Source organism: Oncorhynchus tshawytscha, linkage group LG01, assembly GCF_018296145.1.
Source record: "Oncorhynchus tshawytscha isolate Ot180627B linkage group LG01, Otsh_v2.0, whole genome shotgun sequence".
In the NCBI taxonomy this organism is placed as follows: Eukaryota; Metazoa; Chordata; class Actinopteri; order Salmoniformes; family Salmonidae; genus Oncorhynchus; species Oncorhynchus tshawytscha.
Window position 1 is genome coordinate 16,631,412 of NC_056429.1, and position 27,793 is coordinate 16,659,204.

At 41.3% G+C, this 27,793-nt stretch overlaps 1 protein-coding gene across 5 annotated transcripts in view; it reads right to left on the minus strand.

Moving 5' to 3' along the window:
• The window catches only part of LOC112228569 (SRSF protein kinase 2), a 110,913-nt gene that overhangs the window by 26,350 nt on the left and 56,770 nt on the right, over window positions 1-27,793 (minus strand). The gene's annotated exons all lie outside the window — the stretch shown is intronic.

Here is a 27,793-nt window from a genome sequence, read left to right on the forward strand (position 1 = left end):
GAGAAAATATACATGTCTGCTGTATTTTTAAGGGCTTAGTATCTTATCAATAAGACAGTGTGTGACTTCTCTTCCCCCTGTGAAAAGTCTGTTCCAGCCTGAGAGGGGGAGCCACTTTAATTCACTGTTGTCTGTATGTTCAATGTTTAGCTATGCGGTGTGATGTTGAGGAGGAGTGAGCTAGTTCCATAGCATCAATGAGGAACCCCCTCTACATTTAGATAACATTATCATAACATGAAATAACACACAAACTGGACAGTTGTATCGCCATCTCTCATTCAAAGACTCAATCATGTATTGTTGTCTCTATCTTCTTGCCCTTTGTACTTTTGTCTGTGCCAAATAATGTTTGTACCATGTTTTGTGCTGCTGCCATGTTGTTGTCGTGTTGTGTTGCTACCATGCTGTGTTATGTGTTGCTACCATGCTGTGTTATGTGTTGCTGCCTTGCTATGTCTTAGGTCTCTCTTTATGTAGTATTGTGGAGTCTCTTTCTGATGATGTGTGTTTTGTCCTATTTAAAAATAAAAAAGTTTTATACCAGCCCCCAGCAGGAGGCTTTTGTCTTTTGTTAGGCCGTCATTGTAAATAGGAATGTATTCTTAACTGGCTTGACTAGTTAAAAAGGTTAAATATTTTTTTTTTTTAATGAAAAAGTATTGTTCAACATTAACCAGACGAGTCAGAATCTTAAGATGTTGTTCTGGTGTATCTCTGAACACGACTCTCTCAGTAGCATCCTCAGAAATATCTCTATCAGTTATAAAGGCTAAATAGATTGTGTGAACAGTGTCAGTGCCAAACACTTGAGTAAAATAAATAAATAAATAACACACACTAAGGGCTGTGATAAATCATGGTCGCAGGCACAGACACATGACGGAGGTTCCCAGTTGGTAAGTGTGCCGTTATAGAAACAGATGAGAATGAAGAATCCAGTCCATGAAGAGTTAACAAGTTAACAAGGACATTAAAGACCTAGATAGACTACATGCAAATGTTTAAAATATAATATGCTATAGGCAAGCCCTATTTGGGCCGCAATCTTTTAGCAGTTACTCTTCTGTTGACGCCTTCTTGTGTGATCAGCTGACTTGAGGTTAGCTTTGGGATGAGAGAGAGCATACAGCTAGACAACACAAGGCTCCTTTAATGTCTAATACAGCTTGCTAGGACAACACAAGGCTCCTCTAACGTCTAATACAGCTAGATATGACAACAAGGCTCCTCTAACGTCTAATACAGCTAGATAGGACAACAAGGCTTCTCTAACGTCTAATACAGCTAGATAGGACAACAAGGCTCCTCTAACGTCTAATACAGCTAGATAGGACAACAAGGCTCCTCTAACGTCTAATACAGCTAGATAGGACAACAAGACTCCTCTAACGTCTAATACAGCTAGATATGACAACAAGGCTCCTCTAACGTCTAATACAGCTAGATAGGACAACAAGGCTTCTAACGTACAGGCTCCTCTAACGTCTAATACAGCTAGATAGGACAACAAGACTCCTCTAACGTCTAATACAGCTAGATAGGACAACAAGACTCCTCTAACGTCTAATACAGCTAGATAGGACAACAAGACTCCTCTAACGTCTAATACAGCTAGATAGGACAACAAGACTCCTCTAACGTCTAATACAGCTAGATAGGACAACAAGACTCCTCTAACGTCTAATACAGCTAGATAGGACAACAAGGCTTCTCTAACGTCTAATTGTAACGTTCGTCGTTGGGAGAAAGAGAGGAGAACCAAGGTGCAGCGTGGTAAGTATTCATTATGCCTTTTAATGAAAATAAATACTCGAACAAAACAACAAAAACGATAAACGAGAATGACAAACGAAACAGTCCTGTCTGGTGACATACACAAAGACAGAAAATAATCACCCACGAAACACAATAGAAAACAGGCTACCTAAATATGGTTCTCAATCAGGGACAACGATTGACAGCTGCCTCTGATTGAGAACCATACCAGGCCAAACACAGAAATAGCAAATCATAGAAAAACTAACATAGACAACCCACCCAACTCACGCCCTGTCCATACTAAATTAAAGACATAACAAAAGAACTAAGGTCAGAACGTGACAGTAATACAGTTAGATAGGACAACACAAGGCTCCTCTAACGTCTAATACAGCTAGATACAGCTTTCTTCATATTTTCAAACAGTTAATTTATATTTTCCAACGGGGCTATACATTTTGGTGAGTTTTTTCTCTCTCGCCCGAGTAGCCTCGTTTCACTACCAAAAATCAAATTAAACCATCTAGTGTTCAGTGAAATAACAACACAATGTCACATACAGGTAGCCTAGTCAAATAATTAACATCCAATCACCTTACTGTTACTCTCTCGCGGGAATTCCACTAACGGTCTGTATGTAGCGAAACGTAGCTGCTGCTCATGTTGGTATCTGTACTAATGGCGCAAAAGCCATGACAGGGAGACATAGTGGAGTGGTAACGTGCATTCAAGCAGTTGCTCCCGACGCCACTTGGGTACACTGCAGCATCTACCAAGAGGTTCTTGCTGCCAAGGGAATGCCTGACAGCTTGAAATACGTTTTGGACACTACAGTGAAAATGGTTCACTTTGTTAAAGCAAGGACCTTGAACTCATGTATTATCTGCACTATGCAATGACATGGGCAGCGACCATGTAACGCTTTTACAACATACAGAAGTACGCTGGTTATCAAGAGACCAAGTATTGACATGTTTTTTTTTAAATTGAGAGACGAGCTTAAAGTTTTCTTTACTGACCATCATTTTCACTTGTCTGACTGCTTGTATGATGATGAGCTTCTCACACGACTGGCCTATCTGGGTGATGTTTTGTCTCACCTGACTGATCTGAATCTCGGATTAAAGGGACTCTCTGCAACTATATTCAATGTGCAAGACAAAATTGAGGCTATGATTAAGAAGTTGGAGCTCTTCTCGGTCTGCATTAACAAGGACAACACACAGGTCTTTCCATCATTGTATGATTTTTTGTTTGCAAATGAACAAACTTACGGACAATGTCAAACGTGATACAGTGAAGCACCGGAGTGACTTGGGTGCTCAGTTATGCAGGTACTTCCCTGAAACGGATCACACAAACAACTGGATTCTTTATCCCTTCATGCCCTGCCTCCAGTCCACTTACCGATATCTGAACAACAGTAACCTGCCTTGACAAATCGCACTGTTAAGATACTGATGCCCTTTGCAACCACGTACCTACACTACCGTTCAAAAGTTTGGGGTCACTTAGAAATGTCCTTGTTTTTGACAGAAAAGCGCATTTTTGTCCATTTAAATAACATCAAATTGATCAGAAATACAGTGTAGACATTGTTAATGTTGTAAATGACTATTGTAGCTGGAAATGGCACATTTTTTTATGGAATATCTACATAGGCGTACAGAGGCCCATTATCAGCAACCATCACTCCAATGGCATATGGCATCACTCCAATGTTCCAATGGCATATTGTGTTAGCTAACCCAAGTTTATCATTTTAAAAGGCTAATTTATTATTATAAAACCCTTTCTTTTGCAATTATGTTAGCACAGCTGAAAACTGTTGTTCTGATTAAAGAATCAATAAAACTGGCCTTCAATGCTGTGTATTACTCCCTTAACAGAACAGCTCAAACTGGCTCTAACCAGAATAGCAAAAGGAGTTGGAGGCCCCGGTACACAACTGAGCAAGAGGACAAGTACATTAGAGTGTCTAATTTGATTAACAGACGCTTCACAAGTCCTCAACTGGCAGCTTCATTAAATAGTACCCGCAAAACACCAGTCTCAACGTCAACAGTGAAGAGACGACTCCGGGATGCTGACCTTCTAGTCTGTGTTCTTTTGCCCATCTTAATCTTTTATTTTTATTGGCCGGTCTGAGATATGGCTTTTTCTTTGCAACTCTGCCTAGAAGGCTAGCATCCCGGAGTCGCCTCTCACCTGTTGACTTTGAGACTGGTGTTTTGCGGGTACTATTTAATTTCTAAGTGACCCCAAACTTTTGAAAGGTAGTGTATGTGAGAGTGGATTCTCAGCCCTCACTAGCATGAAAACTAAATACAGGTACAGACTGTGTGTGGAGAATTATTTAAGACTGAGACTCTCTCCAATACAACCCAACATTGCAATGTCATGTGCATCCTTTCAATGTCATGTGCTTGGCGGTCGTCGTCGCCGGCCTACTAGCTGCCACCGATCCCTTTTCCTTTTTCGTTTGGTTTTGTCTGTCTTGTGTTCACCTGTGTCTAGTTTAGTTAATCAGTGGGGTATTTTATCTTGCCCAACCCGCTAGGTTTTGTGCGGGATTGTTTGTATTACTGTCGTTGGCTTGGGTTGCGTTTTGTTTTTACTGTTAAGCAGGTTTATTTTCATGAGACTGTTTTGCCCGTTAGTTTAGCAGAGGAGGGTTTCCTCCGTTTGGTTTACTAGACTGCGTTCCTGTGTTCTTGTGGCTACGTTAGTGGTCTTGTACCTGTTGTGTTGGTGGACAGTAATAAAACGCCCTTCTTGGATATTGTTGCTCTCCTGCGCCTGACTCCACACCCACCTCTCCTAGGGAGATTCTGACAGATTTCGATGATCAAATACGGTTTTATATGTAAGATGGTTAAATAAAGAGCCAAAATATTGATTATTATTATATTATTATTTGTGCCCTGGTCCTATAAGAACTCTTTGTCACTTCCCACGAGCCAGGTTGTGACAAAAACTCACACCCATTCTTATGTTTAATAAATGTATCGTATAGTGTGTGTGTGGCAGGCTTACAATGATGGCAAAAAACAACATTTGAGAGTGTGCTGACCCTGGTGCTAGAGGGGGTACGCAGCTGGAGGTTGAATGTTTGAAGGGGTACGGGACTATAAAGAGTTTGGGAACCACTGATCTAGGGCAACAAATAGCTCGAAGACGTGGATGTTGATTAAGGCTGGCCCCCTGCACACCTCTGATTAAAAGGGGTTGGTTTAAATGCATGAGACACATTTCAGTTGAATGCATTCAGTTGTACAACTGACTAGGTACACAACTGAGCAAAAGGACAAGTACATTAGAGTGTCTCATTTGATAAAGATGCCTCACAAGTCCTCAACTGGCAGCTTCATTAAATCGTACCTGCAAAACACCAGTCTCAACATCAACAGTGAAGAGGCGACTCCGGGATGCTGGCCTTCTAGGCAGAGTTCCTCTGTCCAGTGTCTGTGTTCTTTTGCCCATCTTAATCTTTACTTTTTATTGGCCAGTCTGAGATATGGATTTTTCTTTGCAACTCTGCCTAGAAGGGCAGCATCCCAGAGTTGCCTCTCAACTTTTCCTTTCCTCCAGTGTTTAATACAGCATAGCGTTCCGCAAAGGACAACATAGACACTTAGCATTGAGATTCCTGCAGTAAGTGACACATGCGCTCTTACAAACATAGAGACACATATAGCTTACTTACTTCTCGTGTTCTTCTTAGTTCTTCTTTTTATTTGATGTGTGTTTTTGTTCTACATTAAACATGTTAGTACTACATTGATATTGATTACTGTATCGTTGGGTCTGGAGCTAGCAAATTAGGCATTTCACTGTACTGTGCATGTGACATTAACACCCCCCCCACACACACACAATAGACTTAGGCTATGTACTTATACACACTCATACACATGCACACACCCTCCATGCTTGGATCTGTGCCCTTGCAGCAGGATGGTCCTTAACCAAAACAGTCACGTACTGTATCATAGATCACTTCCACGGGCTCAGTGCTTTTAAACTTGAGCCTGTCACACACACACCTAGCCACAATAACTCTGAGCCCACCCTACAGTTGTAGCCACCCTACAGCAGTAGCAGTAGCCACCCTACAGCAGTACAGTAGCAGTAGCCACCCTACAGCAGCAGCAGTAGCCACACTACAGCAGAAGCAGTAGCCACCCTACAGCAGTAGCCACCCTGCAGTAGTAGTAGTAGCCACCCTACAGTAGTAGTAGTAGCCACCCTACAGTAGTAGTAGTAGCCACCCTACAGCAGTAGTAGTAGCCACCCTACAGTAGTAGTAGTAGTAGCCACCCTGCAGTAGTAGTAGTAGCCACCCTACAGTAGTAGTAGTAGCCAACCCTACAGTAGTAGTAGTAGCCACCCTACAGTAGTAGTAGTAGTAGCCACCCTACAGTAGTAGTAGTAGCCACCCTACAGCAGTAGCAGTAGCCACCCTACAGCAGTAGCAGTAGCCACCCTACAGCAGTAGCAGTAGCCACCCTACAGGAGTAGCAGTAGCCACCCTACAGTAGTAGTAGTAGCCACCCTACAGCAGTAGCAGTAGCCACCCTACAGCAGTAGCAGTAGCCAACCTGCAGTAGTAGCAGTAGCCACCCTACAGCAGTAGCAGTAGCCATCCTACAGCAGTAGCAGTAGCCACCCTACAGCAGTAGCAGTAGCCACCCTACAGTAGTAGCAGTAGCCACCCTACAGGAGAAGCAGCAGCCACCCTACAGGAGAAGCCAGCCCACTTCAGTGTGTCTGTGTACATGTATGTGTGTATTGGGGCATGCAAATGTGTGTGGATATGTGTGTGTGTCACATGAGGTTGGTGGCACCTTAACTGGGGAGGATGGGCTCATGGTAACGACTGGAGCGGAATCAGTGGAATGGTATCAAATGCATCAAACACATGGTTTCCATGGTTTCCATGTGTTTGATGCCATTCCATTCGCTCCGTTTACAGCCATTATTGTGAGCCGTCCTCCCCTCAGCAGCCTCCACTGGTGGGTGTAACGTGCATGTGTGTGTTAATTCATACTGTAAGGAACAACGTACATCCTAGAAAACACACACAGATGTGTGTTTGTGTGTCTATCGCACACCCAGCACCACTCATACACATAACAGCAACAACAAAACCAGAATGTTTCTGAGAGCATGGAAAGCCCATGTCAAACAACAGCAGCAGCAAGGCAGGAACTAACTCTTAGGGTGCATTCCAAATGGCACCCATATTCCCTATATAGTGCACTACTTTTGACCAGGGTGCATCAACAGTAGTGCAGTATGTAGGGAATAGGGTACCATTTGGGACACAAACCTTAGACAAAGCAGCTGATTCAGAGCAGTTTGGTTAAATGCGGAAGACACATTTCGGTTGAATGCATTCAGTTGTGTAACTGACTAGGTATCCCCTTTCCCTTTCACACTGGCTGCCATTCTCCTCATTGCAGACATGCCAGTCCAGGCTGTAGTCAGCTGACACAGCAGCAAAGTGATGCATGTTTTGGGGCACTGAGCAAATTCTAAACTTGAAAGTTGTGAGAATTTTGTTCAAATTCCAGCACGCGTTTACAGTGAACACTGACGCTGTACTCTTACAGTTTTAGACAGTAGCCAATAGACTATTGTGGCTATTTAAGCATAATGTCGGCCTACCAACAAAACCAATGGAGCAAATCTCAAACTTTTCAAATGGAAATAGCTTCTGATTTCTGTGGTGTTCAATGCAGGCCGACATTACATGATAATTATTTAAATGTTTTTACATTATGAAGGGCTTGACATGAATGATTTTTTAAAACTTGGTCTGTAACACCATGGGTCAAATAGGTGACTGTAAATTGCATTGTATTCTGTTATATGATGCACAAAACCACTTGACAAAATAAAAGTAATTATTACTACTGTACAGAGAATTAGACAATGTGTAGGCTATCCCTCTGCCTATTGGCTTATTTGCATATGTCTCAAAATAAAACACTGCACCTTTAATTAAGACAAACTTTTTACCTGACTGGCTTTTCAAATAAATGTAGCCTACACGTGTTGTGCTCTTGTAGGATGCAGTAACTCCCCATTGCTGACCTATACTTATCTAGAACTGGACTAGTAATGCAGAGAATATCAACAGATGTGCACATGTGCAGTCTGAACTGAACTGATCTGAAAAGAGCATTCACTCCAGGATGATTGAAAGGCAGGAACGACCCCTGCCAAATTACAGACTCAATATTTCAAAGTTAAATTTGTTTTGGTTTGTTACATTGAAAAGAGGTTGATATAATATTGATTCATCACAGAAAAAAACGAATCTATATAGTGCAAACTAACGCGGCGAACTCAGAAGTTCAATCTCTTGCGTCTTTGCGAGGTCTGGCATTTTTTCTGTGAGCCACAGTGCTGGAGGAGGTGGGCGCCGCGCACGCGCGCAGTTTAGAGGGAACATTGGGGATAAACACATTTTATTTTTCCACAGGACAAATGCATTAACACTTTGTTTTGTGGCTAAACAGGGCTGTTGGTTTTGTAGATGGTTAAGTGTCACATTGCTAGTAGTGTAATTACGTAAGGGATAATCAATGAGGGGGCATTGCGTTCTATGGAAAATAATGAATGACGTATAAGTTGTGTTCCATGACATACTAGCTGAGTGGAACTGACCTTCCACAGAGTTGCATGATTTTCCAGAGAACGCATAGAGCCCAGTGTTGATTATCCCTTTTATACCATGGCTAATATTTAACACATTTGATACTAGAGATGTTCATTTGCTGGTTGAAATGTGTTCAACATCCACTGAAGTAGCTAGCAAGTTTACTAGATAGCTACAGTAGTTACCAATGATAGCTAAACTAGAACGTCTGTTAGGGTGGCGTCCCATAGGGTGGTGCACAATTGGCTCAGCGCCGTCCGGGTTTGGCAGGGGTAGGCCATCATTGTAAATAAGAATTTGTTCTTAACTGACTTGCCTAGTTAAATAAAGGTGAAATAAAAAAATAAAAAACTGCCATGGTATAAAGCACATTATAAACTGGATGGTTCCAGCTGTGAATGCTGATTGGCTGACAGCCGTGGTATATCAGACCGTATACCATGGGTATGACAAACCTTTTTACTGCTGATTATGTTGATAACCTGTTTATAATAGCAATAATCTGGGGTTTGTGGTATATGGCCAATATACCATGGCTAAGGGCTTCACATGTGTGTGTGACCATGTGTGTGTAAACAACGCCTCGTGTGGTATGCCCTGTAAGTGTGTGTGTGTGTGTGTGTGTGTGTGTGTTGAGCAGGAGCTGAGCGACATGGGGGTTGGAGAGGGATTAGAAATGGAAAAACAAACAGAGGGAAACTCCAGCATTCTTTCTCTCTCCAAACTCAAGCATTCTTTCCCTCAGCTCCAGGGACAAAATCATGGAATAAAGAGGAAAGGCAAATGCATGCACGTACACACAGACACAGACACAGACACAGACACAGACACAGACACAGACACAGACACAGACAGACACAGACAGACACAGACAGACACAGACAGACACAGACAGACACAGACAGACACAGACAGACACAGACAGACACAGACAGACACAGACAGACACAGACAGACACAGACAGACACAGACAGACACAGACAGACAGACACAGACACAGACACAGACACAGACACAGACACGTACACACACACACACACACACACACACACACACACACACACACACACACACACACACACACACACAGCGAGAGAAAGAGCAAGAGAAATTTACCGGTAGTTGATTAAGTATATACTGTATGATAGCAGAGCACAAAGACCTCTTATTCAGGAAAATAGTTCAACATTGTTTATCATTCTCCTGCTAAATAAGAGAGGAAGGCAAACTCTTCTCCCTAACGTCAGGACAGAAGAGTCCCTGCCCATCTCCGAAAAAGAGGATCTTAAATCAGATGTCTGAGCCCCCCCCCAAAAAAATACAATAAAAAGTGTTTTTCTTACTATTTGCCTACTTGCTGACTTTGGTGGTAACTTCTTTATTGAGGAACAATGAACTGACTATGCCTGTGACATGTGGTTGTCTTACCTAGCTATCTGTATACTAACTGTAAGTCGCTCTGGATAAGAGTGTCTGCTAATATAGAAATTTTTTACATTGGAAAAGTTGAGAAGCTGTCTTTGTCTGTCAGCTCAAAATCCCTAATTCTAGGGGCCTCCCGAGTGGCGCAGCGGTCTAAGGCACTGCATCGCAGTGCTTGAGGCATCACTACAGATCCAGATTCGATCCCAGGCTGTGTCGCAGCCGGTCATGACCGGAAGACCCATGAGGCGGTGCACAATTGGCCCAGCGTTGTCCGAGTTAGGGGAGGGTTTGGCCGGCCGGGATGTCTTTGTCCCATTGCGCTCTAGTGACTCCTGTTGCGGGCCGGGCACATGCACGCTGACACAGTCGCCAGTTGTACGTCGTTTCCTCCGACACATTGGTGGGGCTGGCTGCCGGGTTAAGCGAGCAGTGTGTCAAGAAGCAGTGCGGCTTGGCAGGGTCGTGTTTTGGAGGACTCATGTCTCTCAACCTTTGCCTCTCCATACGGGATTTGCAGCGATGGGACATGACTGTAACTACCAATTGGATAACATGAAATTGGGGAAAATGTAAATAAATAAAAATGTCCCTAATTCTGTGCGAACCCATTGCAGTTGTATGGACATGGGTCTACACATGGGTCTACACATGGGTCTACACATTGTGTGCAATTAGTGATGGGGGAGGGGATATATTGCAATATTATTTTTGCGTTGGCAATTCCCAGCCCTATGTGCAATCAACATGAAGTTTAGTAATATGATGTTGTATGAGATCTCAAGGCTTGTCAACAGCCTAAATATCTGTAGCAAGGAAAAGGGGGCTGTGTGCCTCCTCCTTTCAGATAGAACAACCTCAGTGTACCCCTGTTCATTCAGTAACATTTGTCCACAAGAATCATTGTCACATAGTCGGACCGTCACCAAGGAAACATATTGATTCCCTAGCACCTACTCTATATCACTAAGTTAATGTACTGAATGCTGAGCATTCTCGTTGCCAAGGTAACACATTTAATGTGGATGGAACTGGATGTCCATGCTCCCTGCTCTAGAAAGAGTGCTGAAAATGTGCCATTGAAATCCTTTTTTATTTCTGAAGACAAATGCCCTGTTGTCCTGCGAACAATGTTCGAAGATCTACTGTCTGAACTTTGGCTGGCCTTTGTCCATGGAAACCTGACTGTATTCAGTGACACGATCAAGATGCTTGAAGGCCAGGACCACTGTGCTGTGGAGTCCGCTGCAATTCTGAGAAACGTTGAGGCAAAATTGACTGATGACATTCCAGTTTTGGTTAGAGGACTTCTGAGAGAGCTAGAGGGAAATGGAGCCATGTCTAAAGAGAGCTTTCTCAAAACATCCCAATCATTCTTCACTACGGCTGTGAACTACTTGCAAGCATGGGGAGAGCACACAGATCATCTAAAATATTTACATTATCTCCTTTTAAAAAGGCAATCTCAGCGTGAAGAGATCCAGAAGGCAGCAGGCCTGCAGGAAAAATGCCCCAATGTGACCATCAATGAGGATGCATTGTGTGACAAGGTTACTGGCCTGCAAGAGTTCCTAAAGGGGGATCGCTTGAAGAATGGAAAGCATCTGAGACACCGCTTAGTCAGAGATGGAGCATGGTGGTTACCCACTTCAAAGAGAACGACATCCCACACACTAACCTGGCTAGATTAGCGTCTGTTGTCATGTGCTTACCTGGAAGTAATGCACCAGTCGAGAGAGTGTTCTCCCAAATGAATGATATATGGACAGCAGCAAGAAATGGGTTCACTGTTCCTACCATCAAGGCCATGCTTATTGTCAAGACAAACTTTAAGCTCCCCTGCCAGGAGTTCATGGAGAAGCTGGCCAAAGACAGAGCAATCCTGAAGAAAATACATTCTTCTGAGAAATATACAGATTAGGTTGGTATAAGTATATTATGTAGTTACCAATCTCATCAGCATCTTATTTCTTTATTATGTTAAGTATTTCACATATACTATTGTCTGTTTTTTCAATTTTGCTCATGTTCTCTTCTGCTCTTATTCTACCCAGACTACCAGGACCACTGAATGGCTGTTCAGATCTGACAGTTCTGTCTTGTCTGTAGTATAGTTGTTTTCTCTATCACAGTGTGCCTGTTAGACTAAATACACGAAACCGGAATTGTCCCCCTTTTTTATTTCATAGATAATAACATTGGATATTTTAATGATATATTGACCGCCGAACTGGAAATGTCCCCGGTTTTCATTTCAGAAATCTGGTCACCTTAACCTAGGGGTTTACCCATTTCTGTCACACCCTGACCATAGTTTGCTTTGTATGTTTCTATGTTTTGGTTGGTCAGGGTGTGAGCTGAGTGGGCATTCTATGTTACATGTCTAGTTGGTCTATTTCTATGTCTGGCCTGATATGGTTCTCAATCAGAGGCAGGTGTTTGTCATTGTCTCTGATTGGGAACCATATTTAGGTAGCCTGGGTTTCACTGTGTGTTTGTGGGTGATTGTTCCTGTCTCTGTGTTTGCACCAGATAGGACTGTTTAGGTTTGCACTTTTCTTGTTTTGTTTAGTTATTTCATGTATAGTGTCTTTAGAAATTAAAGAACATGAATAACCACCACGCTGCATTTTGGTCCGCTTCTCCTTCACAACAGGAAAACCGTTACAATTTCACCTTGGCAACATAGACCTAGCGCTAACTGAACAGACTGATGTCACCTAGTAGGTAATATCATAGAAACAGGGAATATGGATTTTTCTATTGGTAACACAGATCACATAATTCAGTGAATTATAGGATCTACATTATATAGGTAACACTGATACCTGAACACAACTGTAAGTAAACTATGGAATGCCGCTGTCATCTCCGTTACGACTGTCCACTCAGTGAATACCAGCCTCCCTCTGTCAGAACCAAAACATTATCCCATTCCCCTGGTAATAGGCTACCACTCTCTCTTTTACTGATTCATCATCATCCCTCTCTGTCCATATCTCTCCATCTGTATCAGTCTCTCCCAGCAGCAGGCCAGCTGACTCATTCGCTCCTCTCCTCCTGTATGTCTGCTCTGCACATGCCAAGGAAGAGATCTCACTGCTATTTCAGTCTGTGGCCTGCCTGCCTGACGTCACACAGCACTGCCCCCACACTGTCCACACCTGCCATGATGAATCTGTACATTACCACTTACAGTTGAAGTCAGAAGTTTACATACACCTTAGCCGAATACATTTAAACTCAGTTTTTCACAATTCTTGAAATGTAATCCTAGTAAAAATTCCCTTAGGTCAGTTAGGACCACCATTTTATTTTAAGAATGTGAAATGTCAGAATAATAGTTGAGAGAGAATTATTTATTTCAGCTTTTATTTCTTTCATCACATTCCCAGTGGTTCAGACGTTTACATACACTCAATCAGTATTTGGTAGCATTGCCTTTAAATTGTTTAACTTGGGTCAAACGATTCGGGTAGCCTTCCACAAGCTTCCCACAATAAGTTGGGTGAATATTGGCTCATTCCTCCTGACAGAGCTGGTGTAACTGAGTCAGGTTTGTAGGCCTCCTTGCTTGCACACGCCTTTTCAGTTCTGCCCACACATTTTCTATAGGATTGAGGTCAGGGCTTTGTGATGACCACTCCAAAACCTTGACTTTATTGTCTTTCAGCCATTTTGCCACAACTTTGGAAGTATGCTTGGGGTCATTGTCCATTTGGAAGACCCATTTGCGACCAAGCTTCAACTTCCTGACTGATGTCTTGAGATGTTGCTTCAATATGTCCACAGAATTTTCCTTTCTCATGAAGCCATCTATTTTGTGAAGTGCACCAGTCCCTCCTGCAGCAAAGCACCCAAACAACATGATGCTGCCACCCCCGTGCTTCACGGTTGGGATGGTGTTCTTTGGCTTGCAAGTCTCCGCCTTTTTCCTCCAAACATAGAAATGGTCATTATGGCCAAACAGTTGTATTTTTGTTTCATCAGACCAGAGGACAATTCTCCAAAAAGTACGATCTTTGTCTCCATGTGCAGTTGCAAACCGTAGTCTGGCTTTCTTTAATGGCAGTTTTGGAGCAGTAGCTTCTTCCTTGCTGAGCGGCCTTTCAGTTTATGTCGATATTGGACTCGTTTTACTGTGCATATAGATACTATTGTACCTATTTCCTCCAGTATCTTCACAAGGTCCTTTGCTGTTGTTCTGGGATTGATTTGCACTTTTCGCACCAAAGTACGTTCTTCTCTAGGAGACCGAACGCGTCTCCTTCCTGAGCAGTATGACAGCTGCGTGGTCCCATGGTGTTTATACTTGCGTACTATTGTTTGTACAGATGAACATGGTACCTTCAGACGTTTGGAAATTGCTCCCAAGGATGAACCAGACTTGTGGAAGTCTACAATTGTTTTTCTGAGGTCTTGGCTGATTACTTTTGATTTTCCCATGATGTCAAGCAAAGAGGCACTGAGTTTGAAGGTAGGCCTTGAAATACATCCACAGGTACACCTCCAATTGACTCAAATTATGTCAATTAGCCTATCAGAAGCTGTGACATCATATTCAGGAATTTTTCAAGCTGTTTAAAAGACACAGCCAACTTAGTGTATGTAAACTTCTGACCCATTGGAATTGTGATACAGTGAATTATAAGTGAAATAATCTGTCTGTAAACAATTGTTGGAGAATGACTTGTGTCATGCACAAAGTAGATGTCCTAACTGACTTGCCATAACTATAGATTGTTAATAAGACATTTTTGGAGTGCTGAAAATTGAGTTTAATTGACTCCAACCTAAGTATATGTAAACTTCCGACTTCAACTGTACCTCCCGCACAATTATGGATCTTAGGCTACAATACATTACCATAAATCTACCATTACGAGTCTGTAGTGCAATATATTACTGTCCACACACCTAGCCCGCCATTTTGGCTCTCTCTGTGTACAATACATAAAAATAACCTCAGCCCTGCCATTAGCATATACTGTCCATCATCACTATGCATCAACTTTGGTTCAGACCATTATACTACTCTTCCACTAACCAACTAAACACACCAACCTGGCTATTACAATAACCTCTGTTAATTCAATACCACAGGGAAAAAACACCATGGCTTGTTGACTTCAGAGAGATCATGGAGATGAGAGAGAGTGGGTTGTTTTGCAGACAAATCAATGTATAGTATTCATAGGTTGCACCTCCGTCACATCATGCCATTGTTATGAATGTCCCCAAGCCGCCCTCTCCCGGCGGCCCAATAATGGTGCCCTAAAGTCGTGATAAGCCCAGTCATTCTGAACGCAGGCTAAAGACTGTTAAATATAAATTACACTATCGTGCCTGGAAATACGATGACATTGCTAAAGTGGTCAAATATTTCGTAGGAAACAACTTTGCCAGCATTATCATGTTGTCTAATTTACTTTAGACAGATAGCACCGTTGTCATTAGCGAGTAAAGTTTGTCAAAAAATAGCTAGCAATGTTAGCTAGCAAAAAACAATCTTAGATAAATAGCTTACTTTATACTGCTTCTTAAGTCAATCTGGCGACATCAAAGTGATGACAAAAGGTTTTCCCACTAATAACTAGTCTCCTATTGAATGGCAATGCATTTTTGATGAAATCTTCATCAGCGCTCATTGACAATGCATTGAGTAGAATGATTAGTCGGGCATCATTGCAAAATGAACATTCAAAACAATATTGTGACGAAACATGCAAACCATGAATAGGCCCAGTTCACACTGTACTGCCACTGTATAGTACACAAAACACAGACAGAAAAATGTATATAAGAACACACACACCAGCTCTATGCTGCAGGGATCAGTGCACACATGTCAATAGCTGCTGATTAGACTGTTACTCTATTTTCCAATGGGCAGCCAATAGATACTGTACTACATGTTGCACTACACTGACCTACACACTACTACACACAAAAACATACACGCAAGCACACACAAAAGCCAATACTAACATCATCACATAATGCACACTCCCATTATACTGTATCTAGCTCCCACACTCCCATTATACTGTATCTAGCTCCCACACTCCCATTATACTGTATCTAGCTCCCACACTCCCATTACACTGTATCTAGCTCCCACACTCCTATTATACTGTACCTAGCTCCCACACTCACATTATACTGTATCTAGCTCCCACACTCCCATTACACTGTATCTAGCTCCCACACTCCTATTATACTGTATCTAGCTCTAATTCAGGAGTAGCAATGCTTTTTTTTATGACATCATGAATGAATCAAACTGGCCTGAGCCCATAGAAATAAGAATGAAGGTCTGAGCCAGTCATCAGGCTGTCACTCATCACTCATCAGGCTGTCACTCATCACTCATCAGGCTGTCACTCACATACCAGGCGCGGGCCAGCAACAACAACAACAACCGCTTAAACCGGGACTCACTCTTTTCACCCCACTTCGATACAAAGTTATAGCAGGTTAGGAGAGCATTTTCGCTACCCCTTTTTCTAACCTTAACTGTCTCCTAACCTGCTACGTAAACTGCTATGAAAAAGTTGGATCAGTATCTAAGTGGCGTGAAAAGAGTCTTTCCCTAAACCTGTGGTATCCTAACACCCTCACTATCATCAATAGCCTAGCGATGACAACATGGACACGACAACAGGGACACATCAAAAGTGACAGGCTAGTTGTGCTGGAAGGACAGCAACCGTAATCTGCACACTCCGTGGAGAGAACACTTTTTGTAAAACCCCGACACGTCCGATAGAAAGAGAGCAATCACACATAGCATCCTGTTCATAAAGCTAGTAGGCCCCCAATCATAACAAAAACACAACCATTAAGCATTTCCAAATCAATACAACTTTATCAAAGGAACTGGTGATCTAAGGTTTAAACGCAACAATGTTTCCCACACATCAGTTTGAAAGAGTTAACCGCAAGAGAGCTGCAACAAACAGTGACACTCACCAAAGAGGCTCATTTGTATGTTAACTTCTTGCGGAAAGGTTCATCTTGAAGGGAGAAATGAACAAATCAGCAGAAACATCCTCCTTGATAACACTTGTGGCTGCAGCTGCTGCACACTATCTACAACAAAAGTTAGCTAGAGCGTGGGAAAAACAGGCTACAGGAGTGAGGTGTCTATGCCTCCCAGAAGGCGGAAGTGTAAAAAAATAAATATTGTCAAAACAGTCCTACCCATTGGAAGTCAAAATGTGATGGGTTGATTTCCCCCCAAATTCTGCCCTAATACAGTTGAATGGCAAATGCCTTCTGTCTAGCTTCTGAGGGCGTAGCCAATGGCTGACTTCTGAGGGCGTAGCCAATGGCTGACTTCTGAGGGCGTAGCCAATGGCTGACTTAGCGAGCTAGATTTTTCTCGCCAGAAACCACCAAATAAAAATCCTGATTGGATATTTTTTTCCCTTCAGTGTTAACCCCATAGAAAAAAGAATGTATAGAACGAGCTTGGAACCTCTAACCCTGGCAATTTGACTTGTAAAATCATGGGTACACTCGCAGTGGCTTCCTGGTACTGTTAAGTAATCATTTCCATGGTAATGTAGAATGTTTATTCAGATGATGCTAACTGATGCAATGTAATGTATTCTTTGTAATGTCATTTGAGTTGATTGAACAAATCACAGCACAGATTGATAAACATAATTTTGGGGGGTATTTTTCTTAAAACTGCATTGTTGGTTAAGGGCTTGTAAATAAGCACTTCACGGTAAGGTCTACACCAGTTGTATTTGGCGCATGTGACAAATAAAATTTGATTTGATGGTTACACTTCCTGATTTGACTTCCCGCTTTGCTCCTATGGGTACACTTCCTGCTTTGACTTCCTGCTTTGCTCCTATGGGTACACTTCCTGCTTTGCTCCTATGGGTCCACTTCCTGCTTTGCTCCTATGGGTCCACTTCCTGCTTTGCTCCTATGGGTACACTTCCTGCTTTGCTCCTATGGGTACACTTCCTGCTTTGCTCCTATGGGTACACTCACAATGGCCACCAGTCCACCCATTATGCCAGCACTGACTTGAATGTGGACGCCTGTTCTATTCATTCTTGTTTCTATGGTTAACCCTTCTCTTTCCAACACAAACTAAAGATGAAATAAGAATATCATTTAAATTACAGAAAAAATTAAATAGAAATTAAAACAACATGTATATTTTAATTGTATAAATCCTTAGGCCATCTCTGAAGGTGTAGAAGGCCCTTACGATTCCCCATTGATAAAATGCAAGGGCACCGAGCCACACAAGACCACATACTCACTGTCACACTACAGCATAGTCAGCCACCCATCCACAACTGGATGGGACTTTTGTTCTGTAAAAGTGCTTGATATTGAATAATATTTGTAATTGTGAAACTGGCCTAAAAGCTGGCATGCTAATTCTTACTGAGGCCACAGACGGTTCCCATGTCACGGGTCCATGTCACAGCACACCCAAACACAAAGACACACACACACACACACACGCCTGTGCGCACACGCATACACACAAACAAACGCGCGCACACACACGTCACACAGTTGAGGCACACTGACATGACTGCACACCCAGCATAAACACAGAGGGCCAATTCTCCCCTATTAACACAAGAGGCAAGACACTTTTGTGTGTGGGATGTTTACTACACAGGATGTGTGTGATGTTTACTACACAGGATGTGTGTGTGATGTTTACTACACAGGATGTGTATGATGTTTACTACACAGGATGTGTGTGTGATGTTTACTACACAGGATGTGTGTGTGTGATGTTTACTACACAGGATGTGTGTGTGTGATGTTTACTACACAGGATGTGTGTGTGTGATGTTTACTACAAATGATGTGTGTGTGTGATGTTTACCACACATGATGTGTGTGTGACGTTTACTACACAGGATGTGTGTGTGACGTTTACTACACAGGATGTGTGTGTGACGTTTACTACACAGGATGTGTGTGTGACGTTTACTACACAGGATGTGTGTGTGACGTTTACTACACAGGATGTGTGTGTGACGTTTACTACACAGGATGTGTGTGTGATGTTTACTACACAGGATGTGTGTGTGTGATGTTTACTACAAATGATGTGTGTGTGATGTTTACCACACATGATGTGTGTGTGGCGTTTACCACACATGATGTGTGTGTGACGTTTACCACACATGATGTGTGTGTGACGTTTACCACACATGATGTGTGTGTGACGTTTACTACACAGGATGTGTGTGTGACGTTTACTACACAGGATGTGTGTGTGACGTTTACTACACAGGATGTGTGTGTGACGTTTACTACACAGGATGTGTGTGTGACGTTTACTACACAGGATGTGTGTGTGATGTTTACTACACAGGATGTGTGTGTGTGATGTTTACTACACATGATGTGTGTGTGACGTTTACCACACATGATGTGTGTGTGGATGTGTGTGACGTTTACCACACATGATGTGTGTGTGACGTTTACTACACAGGATGTGTGTGTGACGTTTACTACACAGGATGTGTGTGTGACGTTTACTACACAGGATGTGTGTGTGATGTTTACTACACAGGATGTGTGTGTGTGATGTTTACTACAAATGATGTGTGTGTGATGTTTACCACACATGATGTGTGTGTGACGTTTACCACACATGATGTCTGTGTGACGTTTACTACACAGGATGTGTGTGATGTTTACTACACAGGATGTGTGTGACGTTTACTACACAGGATGTGTGTGACGTTTACTACACAGGATGTGTGTGACGTTTACTACACAGGATGTGTGTTATGTTTACTACACAGGATGTGTGTGATGTTTGCTACACAGGATGTGTGTGTGACGTTTACTACACAGGATGTGCGTGATGTTTACTACACAGGATGTGTGTGTGATGTTTACTACACAGGATGTGTGTGATGTTTACTACACAGGATGTGTGTTTACTACACAGGATGTGTGTGATGTTTACTACACAGGATGTGTGTGATGTTTACTACACAGGATGTGCGTGATGTTTACTACACAGGATGTGCGTGATGTTTACTACACAGGATGTGTGTGATGTTTACTACACAGGATGTGCGTGATGTTTACTACACAGGATGTGTGTGTGATGTTTACTACACAGGATGTGTGTGTTACGTTTACTACACAGGATGTGTGTGATGTTTACTACACAGGATGTGCGTGATGTTTACTACACAGGATGTGTGTGATGTTTACTACACAGGATGTGTGTGATGTTTACTACACAGGATGTGTGTGATGTTTACTACACAGGATGTGCGTGATGTTTACTACACAGGATGTGCGTGATGTTTACTACACAGGATGTGTGTGATGTGTACCTCCTGCACATGCATTGCTAAACATCAAGACATTAGCCTTGGCTGTGATCGTGTGATGTGCCCACAAACAACCCTGAATAGTTACAGTATAATATCTGCATTCCTCCATGTATACTGTATCAAAACACATCACATAGGAACAGTATCCAGCTGCAGCATAGCACTAGTGAATAACTCGTCTCCACTCAACCACGCACACAGTCCCTTCACAGAGTCATCCAGTGATGTCAAACGGAGCCATGGCCATTGTGGAGGTCTGTTACTCCCACGCTGGTAAGAGGAGGAAGACTGCTGCATGGTGGCTTGGCTCTGGAAGAGAAATACAGTAGCCTGGGCTGCTCTTAGTGTGTCTCATGGAATTCTACTCACAACACAATAACCCCCTGGGTGTTTACAGTTTGAGTTATGGTTGTGTAAAAAGCTAAACATTTGAACAGCGAATTTTGTTTAAGTGTTGGATGAGGTTTCAGGGTAAATATTTTCAGGGCGTCATTGTAACAATATGGAGGCAACATCCCCACCAAACAATGTTTTCCCATTGTGAATGTGTTTTATCATGTGGTCACATGCTGCTGAACTTTAATAGACAGGGTTGGCCAAGCAGAGAGGGTCAGGCCCAGAATTCCAAGCCCAGTCACGTGGTGCCCTTTCACCTAACTGCTAATAGCCCTGCCTATCACGCATCAGACTTCACGTGACCACACCGTGTGTGCCGCTGCTATATACATATAGGGGAAACACTGATTACCTACAGTATGAACTTATTCATGTCTAACTTAGATGGAGATTATTACTACTGAATGGTGGGAGTAGAGATGAAAGGTCTGGGAAAGTTGTTCCACCATGCAGAGGCTCTGTTTCTACTGTCTATGTGTCTGTTTCTACTGTCTATGTCTCTGTTTCTACTCTCTATGTCTCTGTTTCTACTGTCTATGTATCTGTTTCTACTCTCTATGTCTCTGTTTCTACTGTCTATGTGTCTGTTTCTACTGTCTATGTCTCTGTTTCTACTCTCTATGTCTGTTTCTACTGTCTATGTGTCTGTTTCTACTGTCTATGTCTCTGTTTCTACTGTCTATGTGTCTGTTTCTACTGTCTATGTATCTGTTTCTACTGTCTATGTCTCTGTTTCTACTGTCTATGTCTCTGTTTCTACTGTCTATGTGTCTGTTTCTACTGTCTATGTATCTGTTTCTACTGTCTATGTCTCTGTTTCTACTGTCTATGTCTCTGTTTCTACTCTCTATGTCTCTGTTTCTACCCTCTATGTCTCTGTTTCTACTGTCTATGTGTCTGTTTCTACTGTCTATGTATCTGTTCCTACTCTCTATGTCTGTTTCTACTGTCTATGTATCTGTTTCTACTGTCTATGTGTCTGTTTCTACTCTCTATGTCTCTGTTTCTACTGTCTATGTGTCTGTTTCTACTCTCTATGTCTCTGTTTCTACTGTCTATGTGTCTGTTTCTACTGTCTATGTATCTGTTTCTACTCTCTATGTCTCTGTTTCTACTGTCTATGTCTCTGTTTCTACTGTCTATGTCTCTGTTTCTACTGTCTATGTGTCTGTTTCTACTGTCTATGTATCTGTTTCTACTGTCTATGTATCTGTTTCTACTGTCTATGTCTCTGTTTCTACTGTCTATGTGTCTGTTTCTACTGTCTATGTCTCTGTTTCTACTCTCTATGTCTCTGTTTCTACTGTCTATGTATCTGTTTCTACTCTCTATGTCTGTTTCTACTGTCTATGTATCTGTTTCTACTGTCTATGTGTCTGTTTCTACTGTCTATGTCTCTGTTTCTACTGTCTATGTGTCTGTTTCTACTCTCTATGTCTCTGTTTCTACTGTCTATGTGTCTGTTTCTACTGTCTATGTATCTGTTTCTACTCTCTATGTCTCTGTTTCTACTGTCTATGTCTCTGTTTCTACTGTCTATGTCTCTGTTTCTACTGTCTATGTGTCTGTTTCTACTGTCTATGTATCTGTTTCTACTGTCTATGTATCTGTTTCTACTGTCTATGTCTCTGTTTCTACTGTCTATGTGTCTGTTTCTACTGTCTATGTCTCTGTTTCTACTCTCTATGTCTCTGTTTCTACTGTCTATGTATCTGTTTCTACTCTCTATGTCTCTGTTTCTACTGTCTATGTCTCTGTTTCTACTGTCTATGTGTCTGTTTCTACTGTCTGTCTCTGTTTCTACTCTCTATGTCTGTTTCTACTGTCTATGTGTCTGTTTCTACTGTCTATGTCTCTGTTTCTACTCTCTATGTCTGTTTCTACTGTCTATGTGTCTGTTTCTACTGTCTATGTCTCTGTTTCTACTGTCTATGTGTCTGTTTCTACTGTCTATGTATCTGTTTCTACTGTCTATGTCTCTGTTTCTACTGTCTATGTCTCTGTTTCTACTGTCTATGTGTCTGTTTCTACTGTCTATGTATCTGTTTCTACTGTCTATGTCTCTGTTTCTACTGTCTATGTCTCTGTTTCTACTGTCTATGTATCTGTTTCTACTGTCGATGTATCTGTTTTTCTACTCTCTATGTCTCTGTTTCTACTGTCTATGTCTCTGTTTCTACTCTCTATGTCTCTGTTTCTACTCTCTATGTCTCTGTTTCTACTCTCTATGTCTCTGTTTCTACTGTCTATGTGTCTGTTTCTACTGTCTATGTATCTGTTCCTACTCTCTATGTCTGTTTCTACTGTCTATGTATCTGTTTCTACTGTCTATGTGTCTGTTTCTACTCTCTATGTCTCTGTTTCTACTGTCTATGTGTCTGTTTCTACTCTCTATGTCTCTGTTTCTACTGTCTATGTATCTGTTTCTACTCTCTCTATGTCTCAGTTTCTACTCTCTATGTCTCTGTTTCTACTCTCTATGTCTCTGTTTCTACTCTCTGTGTCTCTGTTTCTACTGTCTATGTCTCTGTTTCTACTGTCTATGTGTCTCTGTTTCTACTCTCTATGTCTCTGTTTCTACTGTCTGTGTCTCTGTTTCTACTGTCTATGTGTCTCTGTTTCTACTCTCTATGTCTCTGTTTCTACTGTCTATGTGTCTGTTTCTACTGTCTATGTCTCTGTTTCTACTGTCTGTGTGTCTGTTTCTACTGTCTATGTGTCTGTTTCTACTCTCTATGTGTCTGTTTCTACTCTCTATGTCTCTGTTTCTACTGTCTATGTGTCTGTTTCTACTCTCTATGTGTCTGTTTCTACTCTCTGTGTCTCTGTTTCTACTGTCTATGTGTCTGTTTCTACTGTCTATGTCTCTGTTTCTACTGTCTATGTCTCTGTTTCTACTGTCTATGTCTCTGTTTCTACTCTCTATGTCTCTGTTTCTACTGTCTATGTATCTGTTTCTACTGTCTATGTCTCTGTTTCTACTGTCTATGTCTCTGTTTCTACTCTCTATGTCTCTGTTTCTACTCTCTATGTCTCTGTTTCTACTGTCTATGTATCTGTTTCTACTCTCTATGCTTCTCTGTTTCTACTCTCTATGTGTCTCTGTTTCTACTTTCTATGCGTCTCTGTTTCTACTCTCTATGTCTCTGTTTCTACTCTCTATGTCTCTGTTTCTACTCTCTATGTCTCTGTTTCTACTGTCTATGTGTCTGTTTCTACTGTCTATGTATCTGTTCCTACTCTCTATGTCTGTTTCTACTGTCTATGTATCTGTTTCTACTGTCTATGTGTCTGTTTCTACTCGATGTGTCTCTGTTTCTACTTTCTATGTCTCTGTTTCTACTCTCTCTATGTCTCTGTTTCTTCTCTCTATGTCTCTGTTTCTACTTTCTATGTCTCTGTTTCTACTCTCTATGTCTCTGTTTCTACTCTCTATGTGTCTCTGTTTCTACTTTCTATGCGTCTCTGTTTCTACTCTCTATGCGTCTCTGTTCCTACTGTCTATGTCTCTGTTTCTACTGTCTATGTGTCTGTTTCTACTGTCTATGTGTCTGTTTCTACTGTCTATGTCTCTGTTTCTACTCTCTATGTATCTGTTTCTACTCTCTATGTCTCTGTTTCTACTGTCTATGTCTCTGTTTCTACTGTCTATGTCTCTGTTTCTACTCTCTATGTGTCTCTGTTTCTACTGTCTATGTCTCTGTTTCTACTGTCTATGTGTCTGTTTCTACTGTCTATGTGTCTCTGTTTCTACTGTCTATGTCTCTGTTTCTACTGTCTATGTGTCTCTGTTTCTACTGTCTATGTCTCTGTTTCTACTGTCTATGTATCTGTTTCTACTGTTATCTGTTTCTCTGTTTTTCTACTGTCTATGTCTCTGTTTCTACTGTCTATGTCTCTGTTTCTACTGTCTATGTCTCTGTTTCTACTGTCTATGTATCTGTTTCTACTGTCTATGTCTCTGTTTCTACTGTCTATGTCTCTGTTTCTACTACTCTCTATGTCTCTGTTTCTACTCTCTATGTGTCTCTGTTTCTACTGTCTATGTGTCTCTGTTTCTACTGTCTATGTCTCTGTTTCTACTGTCTATGTGTCTCTGTTTCTACTCTCTATGTGTCTCTGTTTCTACTGTTTCTACTGTCTATGTCTCTGTTTCTACTGTCTATGTGTCTGTTTCTACTGTCTATGTCTCTGTTTCTACTTCTCTATGTCTCTGTTTCTACTGTCTATGTCTCTGTTTCTACTGTCTATGTATCTGTTTCTACTGTCTATGTCTCTGTTTCTACTGTCTATGTATCTGTTTCTACTGTCTATGTATCTGTTTCTACTGTCTATGTCTCTGTTTCTACTCTCTATGTCTCTGTTTCTACTGTCTATGTATCTGTTTCTACTGTCTATGTATCTGTTTCTACTCTCTATGTCTCTGTTTCTACTGTCTATGTATCTGTTTCTACTGTCTATGTATCTGTTTCTACTGTCTATGTCTCTGTTTCTACTGTCTATGTATCTGTTTCTACTGTCTATGTATCTGTTTCTACTGTCTATGTATCTGTTTCTACTGTCTATGTATTGTTTCTACTGTCTATGTATCTGTTTCTACTCTCTATGTATCTGTTTCTACTCTCTATGCGTCTCTGTTTCTACTCTCTATGCGTCTCTGTTTCTACTCTCTATGCGTCTCTGTTTCTACTGTCTATGTGTCTGTTTCTACTCTCTATGTCTCTGTTTCTACTGTCTATGTGTCTGTTTCTACTGTCTATGTAATTGTTTCTACTCTCTATGTCTCTGTTTCTACTGTCTATGTGTCTATTTCTACTGTCTATGTCTCTGTTTCTACTGTCTATGTCTCTGTTTCTACTGTCTATGTGTCTGTTTCTACTGTCTATGTATCTGTTTCTACTGTCTATGTGTCTGTTTCTACTCTCTATGTCTCTGTTTCTACTCTCTATGTATCTGTTTCTACTGTCTATGTATCTGTTTCTACTCTCTATGTCTCGGTTTCTACTCTCTATGTATCTGTTTCTACTGTCTATGTATCTGTTTCTACTGTCTATGTATCTGTTTCTACTCTCTATGTCTCTGTTTCTACTCTCTATGTATCTGTTTCTACTCACTATGTGTCTGTTTACTGTCTATGTCTCTGTTTCTACTGTCTATGTCTGTTTCTACTGTCTATGTCTCTGTTTCTACTTTCTATGTCTCTGTTTCTACTCTCTATGTCTCCGTTTCTACTCTCTATGTCTCTGTTTCTAGTGTCTATGTATCTGTTTCTACTGTCTATGTCTCTGTTTCTACTGTCTATGTATCTGTTTCTACTGTCTATGTCTCTGTTTCTACTGTCTATGTCTCTGTTTCTACTCTCTATGTCTCTGTTTCTACTGTCTATGTCTCTGTTTCTACTCTCTATGTATCTGTTTCTACTCACTATGTGTCTGTTTACTGTCTATGTCTCTGTTTCTACTGTCTATGTCTGTTTCTACTGTCTATGTCTCTGTTTCTACTTTCTATGTCTCTGTTTCTACTCTCTATGTCTCCGTTTCTACTCTCTATGTCTCTGTTTCTAGTGTCTATGTATCTGTTTCTACTGTCTATGTCTCTGTTTCTACTGTCTATGTATCTGTTTCTACTGTCTATGTCTCTGTTTCTACTCTCTATGTCTCTGTTTCTACTCTCTATGTATCTGTTTCTACTGTCTATGTATCTGTTTCTACTGTCTATGTCTCTGTTTCTACTGTCTATGTCTCTGTTTCTACTCTCTATGTATCTGTTTCTACTCACTATGTGTCTGTTTCTACTGTCTATGTCTCTGTTTCTACTGTCTATGTCTGTTTCTACTGTCTATGTCTCTGTTTCTACTTTCTATGTCTCTGTTTCTACTCTCTATGTCTCCGTTTCTACTCTCTATGTCTCTGTTTCTACTGTCTATGTATCTGTTTCTACTGTCTATGTCTCTGTTTCTACTGTCTATGTATCTGTTTCTACTGTCTATGTCTCTGTTTCTACTCTCTATGTCTCTGTTTCTACTCTCTATGTATCTGTTTCTACTCTCTATGTCTCTGTTTCTACTCTCTATGTGTCTGTTTCTACTGTCTATGTATCTGTTTCTACTGTCTATGTGTCTGTTTCTACTCTCTATGTCTCTGTTTCTACTCTCTATGTATCTGTTTCTACTGTCTATGTATCTGTTTCTACTCTCTATGTCTCGGTTTCTACTCTCTATGTCTCTGTTTCTACTGTCTATGTCTCTGTTTCTACTGTCTATGTCTGTTTCTACTCTCTATGTCTCTGTTTCTACTGTCTATGTCTCTGTTTCTACTGTCTATGTCTGTTTCTACTGTCTATGTCTCTGTTTCTACTGTCTATGTCTCTGTTTCTACTCTCTATGTTTCTCTGTCTATCTCTGTTTCTACTCTATGTCTCTGTTTCTACTGTCTATGTCTCTGTTTCTACTGTCTATGTGTCTGTTTCTACTGTCTATGTCTCTGTTTCTACTCTATGTCTCTGTTTCTACTGTCTATGTCTCTGTTTCTACTGTCTATGTCTCTGTTTCTACTGTCTATGTCTCTGTTTCTACTGTCTATGTCTCTGTTTCTACTGTCTATGTCTCTGTTTCTACTGTCTATGTGTCTCTGTTTCTACTGTCTATGTATCTGTTTCTACTCTCTATGTCTCTGTTTCTACTGTCTATGTCTCTGTTTCTACTCTATGTATCTGTTTCTACTGTCTATGTCTCTGTTTCTACTCTCTATGTCTCTGTTTCTACTGTCTATGTATCTGTTTCTACTGTCTATGTATCTGTTTCTACTCTCTATGTCTCTGTTTCTACTGTCTATGTATCTGTTTCTACTGTCTATGTATCTGTTTCTATTGTCTATGTATCTGTTTCTACTGTCTATGTCTCTGTTTCTACTGTCTATGTATCTGTTTCTACTGTCTATGTGTCTGTTTCTACTGTCTATGTCTCTGTTTCTACTGTCTATGTATCTGTTTCTACTCTCTATGTCTCTGTTTCTACTGTCTATGTGTCTGTTTCTACTGTCTATGTGTCTGTTTCTACTCTCTATGTCTCTGTTTCTACTGTCTATGTATCTGTTTCTACTCTCTATGTGTCTGTTTCTACTCTCTATGTCTCTGTTTCTACTGTCTATGTCTCTGTTTCTACTCTCTATGTCTCTGTTTCTACTCTCTATGTATCTG